Here is a 15905-nt window from a genome sequence, read left to right on the forward strand (position 1 = left end):
TCCAGTTATCTATAAATCAGCAAATCATAACATTTCTGAACCTGGCTACAGGTGACTTTTCAATAATTTCTCCTATATACTTCCCCCAACTTTTAGATCTCTGAACACAAATCCTCTTTCATGCTTTTGCGCCTTTACTTATGTGACTCCTGTCCAAACTACCTTCTTCGTTGCCTGGGCAATTCCACACGTACACAGTAAAGCATCATGGGAAAGAGTGTGGTGTCTGGGTTCAGGCCTCAAACCCACTTACCACTTACTCCATGTGGAGGTGATAGGCAAGTTACTTAACCTCTCTCTGCCCAGTTTCTTCATCTGCAGCATGGGAATTACAAGTGTGCCTTCCTCAAGGGTTTGCTAGGGGGATTAAATGAACTAATATGTATAAAGTACTTAAAATGGTATCTAGTGAATAATAGGCACTGACTATTTCCACTCACCTTTCAAGACTCACTTAATACCATTGTTTTTCTGATAGTCTTCGTGAATGACTTTGACTTGGATTCAGTACCTGTCTTCTGAGGACCCACAGCACCTCATGCTCACCCCCATGTTACTCCCATTCTTCTTTCCCTGGTAGTCAATTAAATTCAGAGGCCAGACTTCAGCCACTGAGGATGGTGAAAGAAGGGGTCAGAGGCATTGATTGGAAAGGGCACAGGATGCATTTTCTCAGGGGAAAGCAGTCTTTCACGTTTTGTAGAGTAGCCTCCTGTGAATACATTTGCTGCAACTTTTGATGTTAAAAGAGTCTGTTACCTTCCCCAATCCTACATAATATTAGAAACTCCACTTCTGCTACATTAGTACACCAGGAGGAGTGGTGGGGGAGTAGAAGAAAGGAAGGAAGAAAAAAAAATTTGTATCAAAATATTAGTAGAGCTAGTGTTTAGTGGAAAAGCATCCCTACTTTTTCTGATAAAGGAAGAGTAGTTAATGGAGACAGAATGACATGTTCAAGTTTATAGGTCACATGGCAAGCAGTTAAATCAAGACAGTTTAACTCTTAAAACTTCTATCATCTTGGTGTTTAGTAACTGTAATTCTATTTCTCACGGGAGTGTGCCGTCTCTGAAGAATGTATTATAAGTGATATCTGGCCACTGAAGACAGAAAAGTCTAGAAATTGGACCCTGGCTTCTCTCACTGCTCTGTAGACCTGCCTGGCTTGTTTGGGATGTAATCCCAGTTTCTTAAAGCTTTACTATTAAACTTATTGACTTGAATCTTGTCCCAATGTCTCAAGTTTCTTGCCACAGATACAGTTTTTATCTTAAAGCAAATCCTTCATTTTCTTTGTCCATACAAAATTCCAGGGCCTGGATATCATCTAGTCTTAGGGTAACATCTTCCAGATTTGTGTAAAGCTGATTACATGTTGCTGAACAATCAGATTTTCTTCTCTAAGCTGCACAAAACCAAGTGATGACAGCTCTGGCTCCTGGCCACCAGCAATGTGATGATGCAGCATGGGTCTTTGACAGCCATGATTCGATCTTGGGTGTTCTGAAATGGCGACATACTCCTAAAGAGAGTGGAAAAGGGACTCTCGTGCGTTGCGATGCAATGACTGTGTCATGGCTGTTTGTACCATCTTCACTCCCTCCCCTTCTTCTCCATCCAATCTACCTGTCACATTCTCTTTGCACGACCACTTACATTTTTATACACACATATTTCTAACTGAGGCCTGTTAAATGTTGTAAAGAAGCTACTTTAAGAAATGGAGTGCCAGTGGAGGATGTATTCTGTTTGGAAATGCAGGCAGAACTTGATATATGTTTTTAGGAACTATCAAACCTAAAATGTGGAAAATCTTGAGCTGGGGCTCCACTTTTCTTGTCTAAATGTCCCATTCAAGTTTTCCTCTCTCTTATTTTGCTAATCTGTTATCTCCTGAGCTGCAATCACTGCTGCCATGTGCCGATGCATGATGGTGATTCCTGTACTTTGATTCATTTTTTTTCAACCTTCTGCTATAAGGACCATCTGTGGAGGCAGAAATGTGTGCCTAGAACACACAACCAGCTTTATTCAACTTCTCTATACCTGAATGCAGAATTCTGGGAAGTCACAGAGGCTTTTGCCATTACAGAATGGAGCACTACTAACTTGAAGAAAACGTAGGGAATGGGAAAATGACAAGCAAGCAAAAGGTTCACTGAGCTTTATTAAATATTTACCAGGAGTAAGGTCCTGGGGTAGAAAATGTCAAGTGTACCAAGTATAAGACAAAGCCCCCAACTTTCAGAATTTCAGTCAGTTTGGGGAATCCCAACATATTGAAAGTAACTGGAAATACAGAACATAACATACAAGGTTTCAATTTAGTTCTTGAGAAGATTAGTTCCATAAAACATTTGAAAGTAAAATGGGAATCATTATGGTTTGTAGCAATCAGAGGATGCTTTAAAAATCTGGAACATAAATGGGGCTGTGAAAAGCAAGTAGGAATCAGAAATTTCAGAAGCAAAAAGAAGAACATTTCAGACGGAAAGGAGATGTGAGCAAACTTTCCACCTAGGGGAGATTGAAAGGGTGTGGGAAAACTGAGGGATCGAATTTGGCTAAAAGGCTCACATAGGTTTCAAGCAGGATGACCGTGCCTGCCGCCTAGTAGGATTCAAGAAACATTTGTGAAATACATGATAAAGGCTTTAAAAGATGGGTTGATGTCACATTATGATACATGGCTATTTTCTCTGTACTTTTCTAGTTGAAGGTGATTGTTAATGTGATTAAAGCTGAATGTGGAATCTTAATTTAGGCCTTCTAAATATGTGCGAAACCTTAATCTTCATTTGTCATCAGAAAATGTGTTACAGTCACAAAGGGAACTGAGTGAGACCATGTTAATGGGTGAGATTAGAGGCATCTGCTTTGTTGGAAAAGAACCCAAGGTGTGTAAGTAATGTCTTAAAATACCTGCCTGTAAAGGGACTCTGTGAAAACCAGCTATCTGGAAGAAGTATCCTTTTCCAGTTTTGCTAAAGAGTGTGCCAGCATTTTGATTGCAAAAGTTAGAGGGAGCATCCTATGTTACACTAGCCTGTTTATTTGATTCTCTTCTCCAGATTCTAAGCTCCCCAAAGAAAGAATCGTCTTCTTCAACAATGTAACCCTACCACCTAGCAGAAGGCCTACTACATATTCAGTGCTCACTAGATACCTGTTGCCTAAATTAATCTATTAAAATACCTGATGGGGTTCTTTAATTCAGAATCACATCAAGTCAATGAAAAGATAAACCAAGACAAATTAAATGTGCACAGTGGAAATAGCTGGATTACCCTAGGCATAAATTAAATATAACTGTAAACAACCACAACTGGATGACTTACCGTTGTGTCACCAGTTCCCCCTCGGGTGAGATTAAAAGAACAGTATCTAGTTTGGACCCTCTGAAATCCTCTACTTGGTATGTTTTTGAGAAACTGCTGATTCTCTTTCTGGTTCAGGAAGGGGTCATTCCCCAATGTTTGCAGATTTTCCAGGTTTTTGTAATTGCTCAGTTTATTTTTAGAACCATCCTGAAATTCCAAGGCATTTTGTTCTCTTCAGTGCTCTGCTACATGATTTTTATTAATCCCTTACTGTCCTGGAAGCAACAAATTTGTTTCTTCAGAACTGCAGTCTCTACCTGGAATTTCTGATTATCATATCATCCTTACTACTCTATTTTTTGTTGCAGTACCAGGAAGGGTTATTTACATTTTGATCCTTTTTGTGACAGAACAGTTTCCTGATTGGAATTTAAAGATAAAATTTAACATACTTTAGCAGTCATCTAAATGTGATGAAAGTATTTAGAAAAAACAAAAGCCAAAATAAAATCTGCAAAAAATAGTTATATACATTTTCTATATTAAATTCGAGAAATAAAGTAAATATGAATAAGAAAATTAAAACATACCCCAAACCATAAAGTTGTATATATGTATGTCGTATCAAATTTCATAATTTCACTTAATTTAAAACAAGAATTTAAAAATCCCTGAATAATATTGAAGAAATTCCTAAATTCCAGATACATTTAAAATTATTCCTAGATATACTAGTTACTAAAAAAAATTCCTCTCAAGGAAAAGATTATCACAAAAATTAAGAGGCTAAGCTCAATAACTTTTAGCTACACGATAAAAAGAAAAATGAAAATTTACTTTTTCTATTCGTTCTGAGTCTTAACATTTTTAAATTATAAATAATTGTATAATAACATTTATAATAATTTCATTACATTTCATAATAAAATTCTCATAGTTATTTTGAAGTAGGTTTATATTTACATATCAAATGTTTGCTCCTGGTTCATTTACCACTGTCTCTCTTGTCCTGAGTGATTTATTTGGAATTAACTCTAGGTTGGCTTGAAACTAAAAAGCTCACAGGTGCTGAATTTCCTGAGCATTTTTATGTTTGAGAATATTTGTCCTTTCATGTTTTATTTAAACAGTATTGGATCTGCATTTAATATTTTCTGACCTTTTACACATTGTTCCATTGTCTTCTGTCATTGAATTAGTGAGAAGATAAACTCTATGAGGAAAGATAGTTTTGTCTGTTTTGTCTTGTTGTGGCCTGAAACCATCTTACATGTAGGGAATACTCCAGAAGCATTCGTGGAATGAATGAAAGAATATTGTGTAAAAAATCCTGATATTAGCCTGGATTTTATTCCTGTTCAGGTACCTGAGAAATTCTTTCATAATTCTTACATTTTAATAGCTTAACTGGGATGTATTCTGGCGCTGGCTTTCCTTATACACTTATTACTGCAACACAAATGGGCCTTTCTGTATTTCAAGAAAATATTTCTTTTTTTGTTATTAAAACTATCAAATTTAGACAAATTCCTGCCTAAAAAGTTGGGGATAATAATGGTATCTACCGTGGATATTTAAATGAGTTAATACAAGTAAAATGTTACATGGGCATAATTGTTATTTGACCTGACACATCCTCGCAACATAATTCTATCTCAGATTTCATATTATTTTTAATATGTAAATCCTATTTACAGAAGATCCACATAGGAGACTATAATTACATTTCCCATCTTGAACAATTTATGATTTTCCCTGAAGTTAATAATTACCTTGCTTTTTGTTTGCTTTAGTTTTCCTTGTATTAATTACTAAATCTTCCCCCAGACCTTACCTAGAGGAAACCTCATTTCAATGTGTCTAAACACATCAGTGGTCTATCAGTTGTATAGCCTGCTCACCTGGTCTAATAGAGGCTTGTGCTTCATGGCTGCTACACAGCTATCACCCCAGTCTTGCCCTTACCAACTGCCTCTGTTCTTAGATTATATGTCTGTGTCTTTCTTGAATTACTCTTTTGTTTGACCATCTTCTAGGAATTTCCTGAGAAGGGTGTATTGTAGTTCAATAATTTGAGAGCTTACATGTCTGGGAGATAAATCACATTTACTTTCCTATTCTACTGAATTTTCCTTTCTGCTATAATATACTTAACTTTCAAAAGCTCTGGGCTTTCCTTATTGCTTTTGCTTTAATATTTGTTTTTAAATAGCATGCTGTTCTTGTTTCATGGATACAGCACCTGCTCTGTAATCTAGCTCTATCCATTGTATGCATTTAATTTGTCTCAGTTTATCTTTATATTGACTTGATAAATTAAATCCATATGTATAATTAAATTGCATTAACTCATCTATTAATTGAGCACTTCCTTTCCATATGTTCAGATCTCTAATTTGGTAACACCAAATATTTTTGTATTGACAATATGTTCCCAATTTTATTAATACTGCTGTTTATTCAAAATCTTTATTCCCTTTTCTCTGCAGTCACAAAGATTTTATGACATCTCCCTCACAGTGCAGTTGTGCACATTCTTTTACTTATTTTTTCACATTTTTTGTTTGTAGTAATGCTCTCTTAGGTAGACCACATCCATTTTCAGCTAATTCTCTTCTTTTTCTAAGTCACTCATCTTTGAGCCTTCTGTAGTGTGAATCAGTCCTAGGAAATATTATTTTGATCCTTGTGTTATATGTTCTTCTAGACTGTGGCCTTCATCTGCTTTATTTTATTTTATTTTTGCATGCTATATTCCTTTGTATTTTGCTTTTCTTTTTTTTAAAGTATGTTTTCATACTTGTCTTTGCACTTTTTATTTTCATTGCTTTCACTTAACAGAGTCTTTATTCAAGCTCTTATGTTCTAATATATAAGGGACAAATTCCCCTGTACCCTCTTCTATCTTATTTAAGGATAGGTTGTTTTCACTTCAGAACTCCAACATGCTTTTTCTATAGTTTCAGATGTCGGGAGTAGTTTTCTCCCTCTCTCCCTCTCTCCCTCTCTCCCTCTCTCCCTCTCTCCCTCTCTCCCTCTCTCCCTCTCTCCCTCTCTCCCTCTCTCCCTCTCTCCCTCTCTCCCCCTCTCCCCCTCTCCCCCTCTCCCCCTCTCCCCCTCTCCCCCTCCCCCTCCCCTCTCCTTCTCCCTCTCCCTCTCCCTTTGTGTGTGTGTGTGTGTGTGTGTGTGTGTATGTGTGTATGTGTGTAGCAACATGCATAGGGGAGTAAGGGGGAGGGGGAAGAACTCAGTTGGATTATGTACATGCTGTCTTGTTGGAGTTTGTAGATTCTGCTCTTTTCTAAAGTTTTGGCATACCGATATTTAGGAACATGGGAGCAACAGTCTAGGACTTAAATTAATCAATTTCTCTCCCTGCCTCCTCACCTTCTCTTCCCCCTTCCACCCTTCATCTCCCTCTCCCTTCTCCCCCTCTCCTCCTCTCTCTGGTTAAACTTAAGACCTCTGCTGCTATAATGGAGCCAGGTCCACTTGTTAATTTCTTCTAATTCCTTGCTGTGTGAAGGATTCATGGACCAGCAGCACAAGCATCACAAGGGAGTCTGTTAGAAATGCAGAATCTCAGGCCTCACCCCAGATTTCCTCAATCAAAATCTGCATTAACTAGGGAACGTATTAGGGTGCCCATGGCACCAATGCTGACAACTGGGGGCAAGGAGGTCACACAGCACCTCGGGCTTGTTTTATCCTCCCACCTTTTCTGTTTCCAAAGATATTGTCTTATTTTCTCTTTATATTCAGTTCTCATAAATTCTATTTTTATTACCTGAGATATTCAGCTTCATTTGATTTTGATAATTGGCAGCTACCTCTCTGGTTACCCCACTAAACTGAGCATAAATAATGGGGGAAGCCCAGGTGGCCCTTTCTATGTTGTCCCCTGAGATCCTGCCGCTGTAGGTAGGAACTTTGCCCAGTAGATTTTTTGTAATTGCCCCCCGCCACCCCGCCATCTCATCCCAGGTCATTAATCTGTTTCTTTCTAAATTGAATAGTTTTCTTTAAATTCTGCTCATTCACATTGTCTCTCCAGCACTATATTTAGGTAATGAGAGGGAAGGCATAGCAGACTAGCAAAAATACAAGCCACGTTAGAATGTTCCATTTTGTCTGCTTGGCTGCCATAATGAACTTACCCTTTCTGTGTTACCCTTGAGGCATTTATGGTGGTGGTAGGTTTTCCTTTTTTTTCCTGGAGCAGTGAGGAGATATTGCAGGAAAGAGATACTGTGTTTTACTTTTACTCTGCCTCCTTTACCCTTAGGTCCCATCTAAAGTTACTTTAGAATTAATGAGGTTTTTACAAAAGCACAATCTTATGAAGACACATGAATGTTTGTTAATTTTGTCTTCTTCCCAAGGAACATGGAAACAAAAGCAACAAGAAAGTGCATTCTGAATTTTAAATCTGTTTTCTCTTAAAATGCTTTAGCAATTGGATAATGCTGGTATTTTTAGATGGCAGTCTATCACTATGGGTTTTGCTGGCAGGTATTTTTACTGATATCTCCTCACTATACCCCTCTCAACCTATGCAAAAATGTCCATGGAGCGCCCTTACTAAAGTTGTGCTGTATTCAGAGCCTGGTAAGCCGTGGGCGGTGTTAATGTGAACTTCCATACATTTCTTTCAACCTTTGACCAGGAAAGGCAAACCTCCCAGGGTGAGAGATAATTCTGTTTTTATGATCGCTCCTGCTGGATTGGGCTGTATTATGTGTGATCTGACTGAAATAGTGTGAGTCAGTAACATGCCACTCTACCTCTAATGGGAAGTAACAGAACACGAAAGGGCAAACAAGAAATTATTGTTATTTGTAGCCAAAAAAAGGCCCATGGGCTGTGTACAGTAGACCTAACATATGCATGGAATTACAGCAATTCAAGGTAACATCAAGTACCTAGTGGATTCATGTTCTTAGTCAACTGGTTAGAAAGATAATGCATTTCAAAATATATTGATTTGGCCAAAAAGTTCATTCGAGTTTTTCCATGTTATGGAAAAAGCGAACTTTTTGGCCAACCCAATAAAAGAAGTAATAGAGGAAAAGGGATGAATGAAAGGGAATGGGGAAACAGGAGATAAGGAAGATCAGCATTTTCAAAGCTTATTTGATTAGATGATTATAGTCTATTTCAGACTGCAAACAAACTTATGCAAAATTCTCATTCTGGAATCAGAAATTGTTCTTACACTGTTACATCTCTGGATGAACCTTAATTCATCAAACATTAAAGTTTCTTTTTGCTTTTTTTTTTTTTTACATCTTTATTAAAGTATAATTGCTTTACAATGGTGTGTTAGTTTCTGCTTTACAACAAAGTGAATCAGTTATACATATACATATGTTCCCATATCTCTTCCCTCTTGCGTTTCCCTCCCTCTCCCACCCCTCCAGGCAGTCACAAAGCACCAAGCTGATATCCCTGTGCTATACGGCTGCTTCCCACTAGCTATCTACCTTACATTTGGTAGTGTATATATGTCCATGCCTCTCTCTCGCTTTGTCACAGCTTACTCTTCCTCCTCCCCATATCCTCAAGTCCATTCTCTAGTAGGTCTGTGTCTTTATTCCTGTCTTAACGCTAGGTTCTTCATGACATTTTTTTCCTTAAATTCCATATATATGTGTTAGCATATGGTATTTGTCTTTCTCTTTCTGACTTACTTCACTCTGTATGACAGACACTAGGTCCATCCACCTCATTATAGATAGCTCAATTTCATTTCTTTTTATGGCTGAGTAATATTCCATTGTATATATGTGCCACATCTTCTTTATCCATTCATCTGATGATGGACACGTATGTTGTTTCCATCTCCGGGCTATTGTAAATAGAGCTGCAATGAACATTTTGGTACATGACTCTTTTTGAATTATGGTTTTCTCAGGGTATATGCCCAGTAGTGGGATTGCTGGGTCATATGGTAGTTCTATTTGTAGTTTTTTAAGGAACCTCCATACTGTTCTCCATAGTGGCTGTACCAATTCACATTCCCACCAGCAGTGCAAGAGGGTTCCCTTTTCTCCACACCCTCTCCAGCATTTATTGTTTCTAGATTTTTTGATGATGGCCATTCTGACTGGTGTGAGATGATATCTCATTGTAGTTTTGATTTGCATTTCTCTAATGATTAATGGTGTTGAGCATTCTTTCATGTGTTTGTTGGCAGTCTGTATATCTTCTTTGGAGAAATGTCTATTTGGAGAAATGTTGAATTTGGTTGAAAGCTTTCTCTGCATCTATTGAGATGATCATATGGTTTTTCTCCTTCAATTTGTTAATATGGTTTATCACATTGATTGATTTGCATATATTGAAGAATCTTTGCATTCCTGGAATAAACCCCACTTGATCAAGGTATATGACCCTTTAATGTGCTGTTGGATTCTGTTTGCTAGGATTTTGTTGAGGATTTTTGCATCTATGTTCATCACTGATATTGGCCTATAGTTTTCTTTCTTTGTGACATCCTTGTCTGGTTTTCGTATCAGGGTGATGGTGGCCTCGTAGAATGAGTTTGGGAGTGTCCTCCCTCTGCTATATTTTGGAAGAGTTTGAGAAGGATAGGTGTTAGCTCTTCTCTAAATGTTTGATAGAATTCGCCTGTGAAGCCATCTGGTCCTGGGCTTTTGTTTGTTGGAAGATTTTTAATCACAGTTTCAATTTCAGTGCTTGTGTTTGGTCTGTTCATATTTTCTATTTCTTCCTGATTCAGTCTTGGCTGGTTGTGCATTTCTAAGAATTTGTCCATTTCTTCCAGATTGTCCATTTTATTGGCATAGAGTTGCTTGTAGTAATCTCTCATGATCTTTTGTATTTCTGCAGTGTCAGTTGTTACTTGTCTTTTTCATTTCTAATTCTATTGATTTGAGTCTTCTCCCTTTTTTTCTTGATGAGTCTGGCTAATGGTTTATCTATTTTGTTTATCTTCTCAAAGAACCAGCTTTTAGTTTTATTGATATTTGCTATCATTTCCTTCATTTCTCTTTCATTTATTTCTGATATGATTTTTATGATTTCTTTCCTTCTGCTAACTTTGGGGGTTTTTTGTTCTTCTTTCTCTAATTGCTTTAGGTACAAGGTTAGGTTGTTTATTCGAGATGTTTCCTGTTTCTTAAGGTAGGATTGTATTACTATAAACTTCCCTCTTAGAACTGCTTTTGCTGTATCCCGTAGGTTTTGGGTCGTCGTGTCTCCATTGTCATTTGTTTCTAGGTATTTTTTTATTTCCTCTTTGATTTCTTCAGTGATCACTTCATTATTAAGTAGTGTATTGTTTAGCCTCCATGTGTTTGTAATTTTTTCCTGTAATTGATATCTAGTCTCATAGCATTGTGGTCAGAAAAGATACTTGATACAATTTCAGTTTGCTGAAATTTACCAAGGCTTGATTTGTGACCCAAGATATGATCTAGCCTGGAGAATGTTCCATGAGCACTTGAGAAAAATGTGTATTCTGTTGTTTTTGGATGGAGTGTCCTATAAATATCAATTAAGTCCATCTTGTTTAATGTATCATTTAAAGCTTGTGTTTCCTTATTTATTTTCATTTTGGATGATCTGTCCATTGGTGAAAGTGGGGTGTTAAAGGCCCCTACTATGAATGTGTTACTGTCGATTTCCCCTTTTATGGCTGTTAGTATTTTTCTTATGTATTGAGGTGCTCCTATGTTGGGTGCATCAATATTTACAATTGTTATATCTTCTTCTTGGATCAATCCCTTGATCATTATGTAGTATCCTTCTTTGTCTCTTCTAATAGTCTATGTTTTAAAGTCTATTTGTCTGATATGAGAATTGCTACTCCAGCTTTCTTTTGGTCTCCATTTGCATGGAATATCTTTTTCCATCCCCTTACTTTCAGTCTGTATGTGTCTCTAGGTCTGAAGTGGGTCTCTTGTACACAGCATATATATGGGTCTTGTTTTTGTATCCATTCAGCCAATCTGTGTCTTTTGGTGGGAGCATTTAGTCCATTTACAGTTAAGGTAATTATCGATATGTATGTTCCTATTCCCATTTTCTTCATTGTTTTGGGTTCATTATTGTAGTTCTTTTCCTTCTCTTGTGTTTCTTGCCTAGAGAAGTCCTTTAGCATTTGTTGTAAAGCTGGTTTGGTGGGGCTGAACCCTCTCAGCTTTTGCTTGTCTGTAAAGGTTTTAATTTCTCCATCGAATCTGAATGAGATCCTTGCTGGGTAGAGTAATCTCGGTTGTAGGTTTTTCTCCTTCATCACTTTAAATATGTCCTGCCAGTGCCTTCTGGCTTGCAGAGTTTCTGCTGAGAGATCAGCTGTTAACCTTATGGGGATTCCCTTGTGTGTTATTTGTTGTTTTTCCCTTGCTGCTTTTAATATGCTTTCTTTGTATTTAATTTTTGACAGTTTGAATAATATGTGTCTTGGTGTATTTCTCCTTGGATTTATCCTGTATGGGACTCTCTGTGCTTCCTGGACTTGATTAACTATTTCCTTTCCCATATTAGGGAAGTTTTCAACTATAATCTCTTCAAATATTTTCTCAATCCCTTTCTTTTTCTCTTCTTCTTATGGAACCCCTATAATTCAAATGTTGGTGCATTTAATGTTGTCCCAGAGGTCTCTGAGACTGTCCTCAGTTTTCATTCTTTTTTCTTTATTCTGCTCTGCAGTAGTTATTTCCACTATTTTATCTTCCAGATCACTTATCCGTTCTTCTGCCTCAGTTATTCTGCTATTGATCCCATCTAGAGTATTTTTCATTTCATTTATTGTGTTGTTCATCATTAGTTCTTCTATGTCCTTGTTAAATGTTTCTTGCATTTTGTCTATTCTATTTCCAAGATTTTGGATCATCTTTACTATCATTATTCTGAATTCTTTTTCAGGTAGACTGCCTATTTCCTCTTCATTTATTAGATCTGGTGGGTTTTTATCTTGCTCCTTCATCTGCTGTGTGTTTTCTGTCTTTTCATTTTGCTTATATTACTGTGTTTGGGGTCTCCTTTTTGCAGGCTGCAGGTTCGTAGTTCCCATTGTTTTTGGTGTCTGTCCCCAGTGGCTAAGGTTGGTTCAGTGGGTTGTGTAGGCTTCCTGGTGGAGGGGACTAGTGCCTGTGTTGTGGTGGATGAGGCTTGATCTTGTCTTTCTGGTGGGCAGGTCCACGTCTGGTGGTGTGTTTTGGGGTGTCTGTGGACTTATTATGATTTTAGGCAGCCTCTGTGCTAATGGGTGGGGTTCTGTTCCTGTCTTACTAGTTGTTTGGCATAGGGTGTCCAGCACTGTAGCTAGCTGGTCGTTGAGTGAAGCCGGGTGCTGGTGTTGAGATGGAGATCTCTGGGAGATTTTCACCGATTGATATTATGTGGAGGTGGAAGGTCTCTTGTGGACCATTGTCCTGAAGTTGGCTCTGCCACCTCAGAGGCACAGGACTGACTCCTGGCTGTAGCCCCAAGAGCCTTTCATCCACACGGCTCAGAATAAAAGGGAGAAAATGTAGAAAGAAAGAATTAGTAGAAGAAGAAAGAAAGAAGGAAAGAAAGAAAGAAAGAAGGAAAGAAAGAAAGGAGGGAGGAAGGAAGGAGGGAGGGAAGGAAAAAAGAAGGAAAGAAAAGATAAAATAAAATAAAGTAAGATAAAATATCATAAAGTTATTAAAATAAAAAATAATTAAGAAAAAATATTTTTTAAAAAACGGACTGATAGAACCCTAGGACAAATGGTGGAAGCAAATCTATACAGACAAAATCTCACACAGAAGCAGACACATACACTTTCTCAAAAAGAGGAAAAGTGGATAAAATCATAAATCTTGCTCTCAAAGTCCACCTCCTCAATTTGGGATGATTCATTGTCTATAGGAGGGAGGGAAGGAAGGAAGGAAAGAAGGAAGGAAGGAAAGAAAGAAAGAAAGAAGATAAAATAAAATAAGGTTATTAAAATAAAAAATAATTATTAAGAAAAAAAATTTTAAAAACAAAAAAAAACCGGACAGATAGAACCCTAGGACAAATGGTGGAAGCAAAGCTATACAGACAGAATCTCACACAGAAGCATACACATACACACTCACAAAAAGAGGAAAAGGGGAAAAAATCATAAATCTTGCTCTCAAAGTCCACCTCCTCAATTTGGGATGATTCGTTGTCTATTCATGTATTCCACAGATGCAGGGTACATCAAGTTGATTGTGGAGCTTTAATCCGCTGCTTCTGAGGCTGCTGGGAGGGATTTCCCTTTCTCTTCTTTGTTCTCACAGCTCCCAGGGGCTCAGCTTTGGATTCGGCCCCGCCTCTGTGTGTAGGTCGCTGGAGGGCGTCTGTTTTTTGCTCAGACAAGACGGGGTTAAAGGAGCCACTGATTAGGGGACTCTGGCTCACTCAGGCTGTGGGGAGGGAGGGGCACGGAGTGCAGGGCGAGCCTGCAACGGCAGAGGCCAGCGTGACGTTGCACCAGCCTGAGGTGCGCCGTGCGTTCTCCCATGGAAGTTGTCCCTGGATCCCGGGACCCTGGCAGTGGCGGGCTGCGCAGTCTCCCCGGAAGGGGGGTGTGGATAGTGACCTGTGCTCGCACACAGGTTTTTGGTGGCGGCAGCAGCAGCCTTAGCGTCTCATGCCCGTCTCTAGGGTCCGCACTTTTAGCCGCGGCTCGCGCCCGTCTCTGGAGCTCCTTTAAGCAGAGCTCTTAATCCCCTCTCCTTGTGCACCAGGAAACAAAGAGGGAAGAAAAAGTTTCCTGTCTCTTCGGCAGCTCCAGACCTTTTCCCGGACTCCCTCCCGGCTAGCTGCACTCACCCCGTGCATGCTGTGTTCAAGCCGCCAACCCCAGTCCTCTCCCTGCACTCCGACCAAAGCCCGAGCCTCACCTCCCAGCCCCGCCCGCCCCGGCGGGTGAGCAGACAAGCCTCTCGGGCTGGTGAGTGCCGGTCGGCACCGATCCTCTGTGCGAGAATCTCTCCACTTTGCCCCCGGCACCCCTGTTACTGTGCTCTTCTCCTCGGCTCTGAAGCTTTCCCCGTCCGCCACCCGCAGTCTCCGCCCACAAAGGGGCTTCCTAGTGTGTGGAAACCTTTCCTCCTTCACACTTCCCTCCCACTGGTGCAAGTCCCGTCCCTATCCTTTTGTCTCTGTTTTTTCCTCTTTCTTTTGCCCTACCCAGGTACGTGGGGACTTTCTTGCCTTTTGGGAGGTCTGAGGTCTTCTGCCAGCCTTCAGTAGGTGTTCTGTAGGAGTTGTTCCACGTGTAGATGTATTTCTGGTGTATCTGTGGGGAGGAAGGTGATCTCCGCGTCTTACTCTTCTGCCATCTTCCCCTCATCCCAAACATTAAAGTTTTAATTTTAGAATTAGTGTGGGCATGGGTAACATTGATCCCTCTCAAGAATATTTCAAATTAAAGGTATTTCTCCATTTTGTCGGAATGGTTCTGTAGACATGAGATGGTTTGGATCTCTTTTTAGGTGGTCAAATTCCTAATAAAATTGTATGTTGCAAGTAGAAGAAGCATATATTTCCCTATGTATCTAATAAAGCAGGCAAAGGGTGGGAGTAAACAGAAGAGGTTTTTAGTAGATTGTATGTAAAATCAGAAAGTTTGTTTAGAATTTACCTTGACTTTCCCTCTCTGCTTATCTTCCAAATTCTGTTCTTCCCTAAATGGAAGAATAGCTATCTATTTATGACCATCTACTTAATTTAACCAAGGTACTCTTATCAAGTAGATAGGTTGTTTCAGGATTATTAAATGAGAGTAGCCATTGATTTCACTGACCAATCTGCCCTTATTACTAATATTTGAGAGCTGAGCTTATAGGCAAATACTTCTACTAGTTTAGAGATATGTCCAGAGTGAAGGGAGGGAACTTTCCACATCTCCCAGGAAAAAAAATACACTTGCGTGATCTAGAAAGAATCACAAAAATTGATTCCCTAATAACAATGGGAAATATTTTATTCTTTCATGTCACAAACATTTACTGAACACCCTTTGGCTCTAGGCACCACATCAGGCACCAACAAGCTCACCCCTTGCATCATAATTAAATCAGAATGTAGAATAGAAGGCAGAACCATCATAGTTTCCATATCATTAAATCTATCTGATTGGAAAATGTATTGGGACCAAAGTCCCATACTAACGTACTTTTATGAATTGTTTTGTTTATCAAATTATTCATGTACATTATTTCTCTTCATTTGCTATTTACTTTACATTATTTCTTTCCCCCCATTGTGAATTTGTGAAAAAAATTGTTAAATACATGAATCTTTCAATGTCATAGGTAGAAACAACCCAAATGCTCATTTGTTCTAGCCTGTTTATTTTACAAATTGAGATGACACTAACTAGAGACACATAAATAGGAAAGGTGGCATTGAGCTCTGAGGCACTCCAAGAATAGATAGATCAGAGAAGGAAGTTCTAGGAGATGGAACTGACAAGAGGTAGCCAGTGAGAATACGGGAAGATAGTCTATAGGCTATCCAGATTTCATTTGTTAAATCTGCAAGCTTTGAATGGTGTCTTTTCTCAGCTTTGCTGGCTAACTTACAATAGTTACTTAATTATGCCTCTAACTC

The 15905-nt window shown here is 38.8% G+C and overlaps 1 long non-coding RNA gene across 1 annotated transcript; it reads right to left on the reverse strand.

The window, feature by feature from the left end:
* Positions 1 to 13445: 13445 nt before the first annotated feature.
* LOC125964983 (uncharacterized) lies at positions 13446 to 14012 on the reverse strand. Its single transcript, XR_007478380.1, has 2 exons — positions 13888 to 14012; positions 13446 to 13544 (listed from the first exon to the last, which is right to left on the reverse strand). It is a non-coding gene; the product is annotated as an uncharacterized LOC125964983 (long non-coding RNA).
* Positions 14013 to 15905: the final 1893 nt, after the last annotated feature.

This window comes from Orcinus orca, chromosome 7 (genome assembly GCF_937001465.1).
Source record: "Orcinus orca chromosome 7, mOrcOrc1.1, whole genome shotgun sequence".
NCBI lineage: Eukaryota > Metazoa > Chordata > Mammalia > Artiodactyla > Delphinidae > Orcinus > Orcinus orca.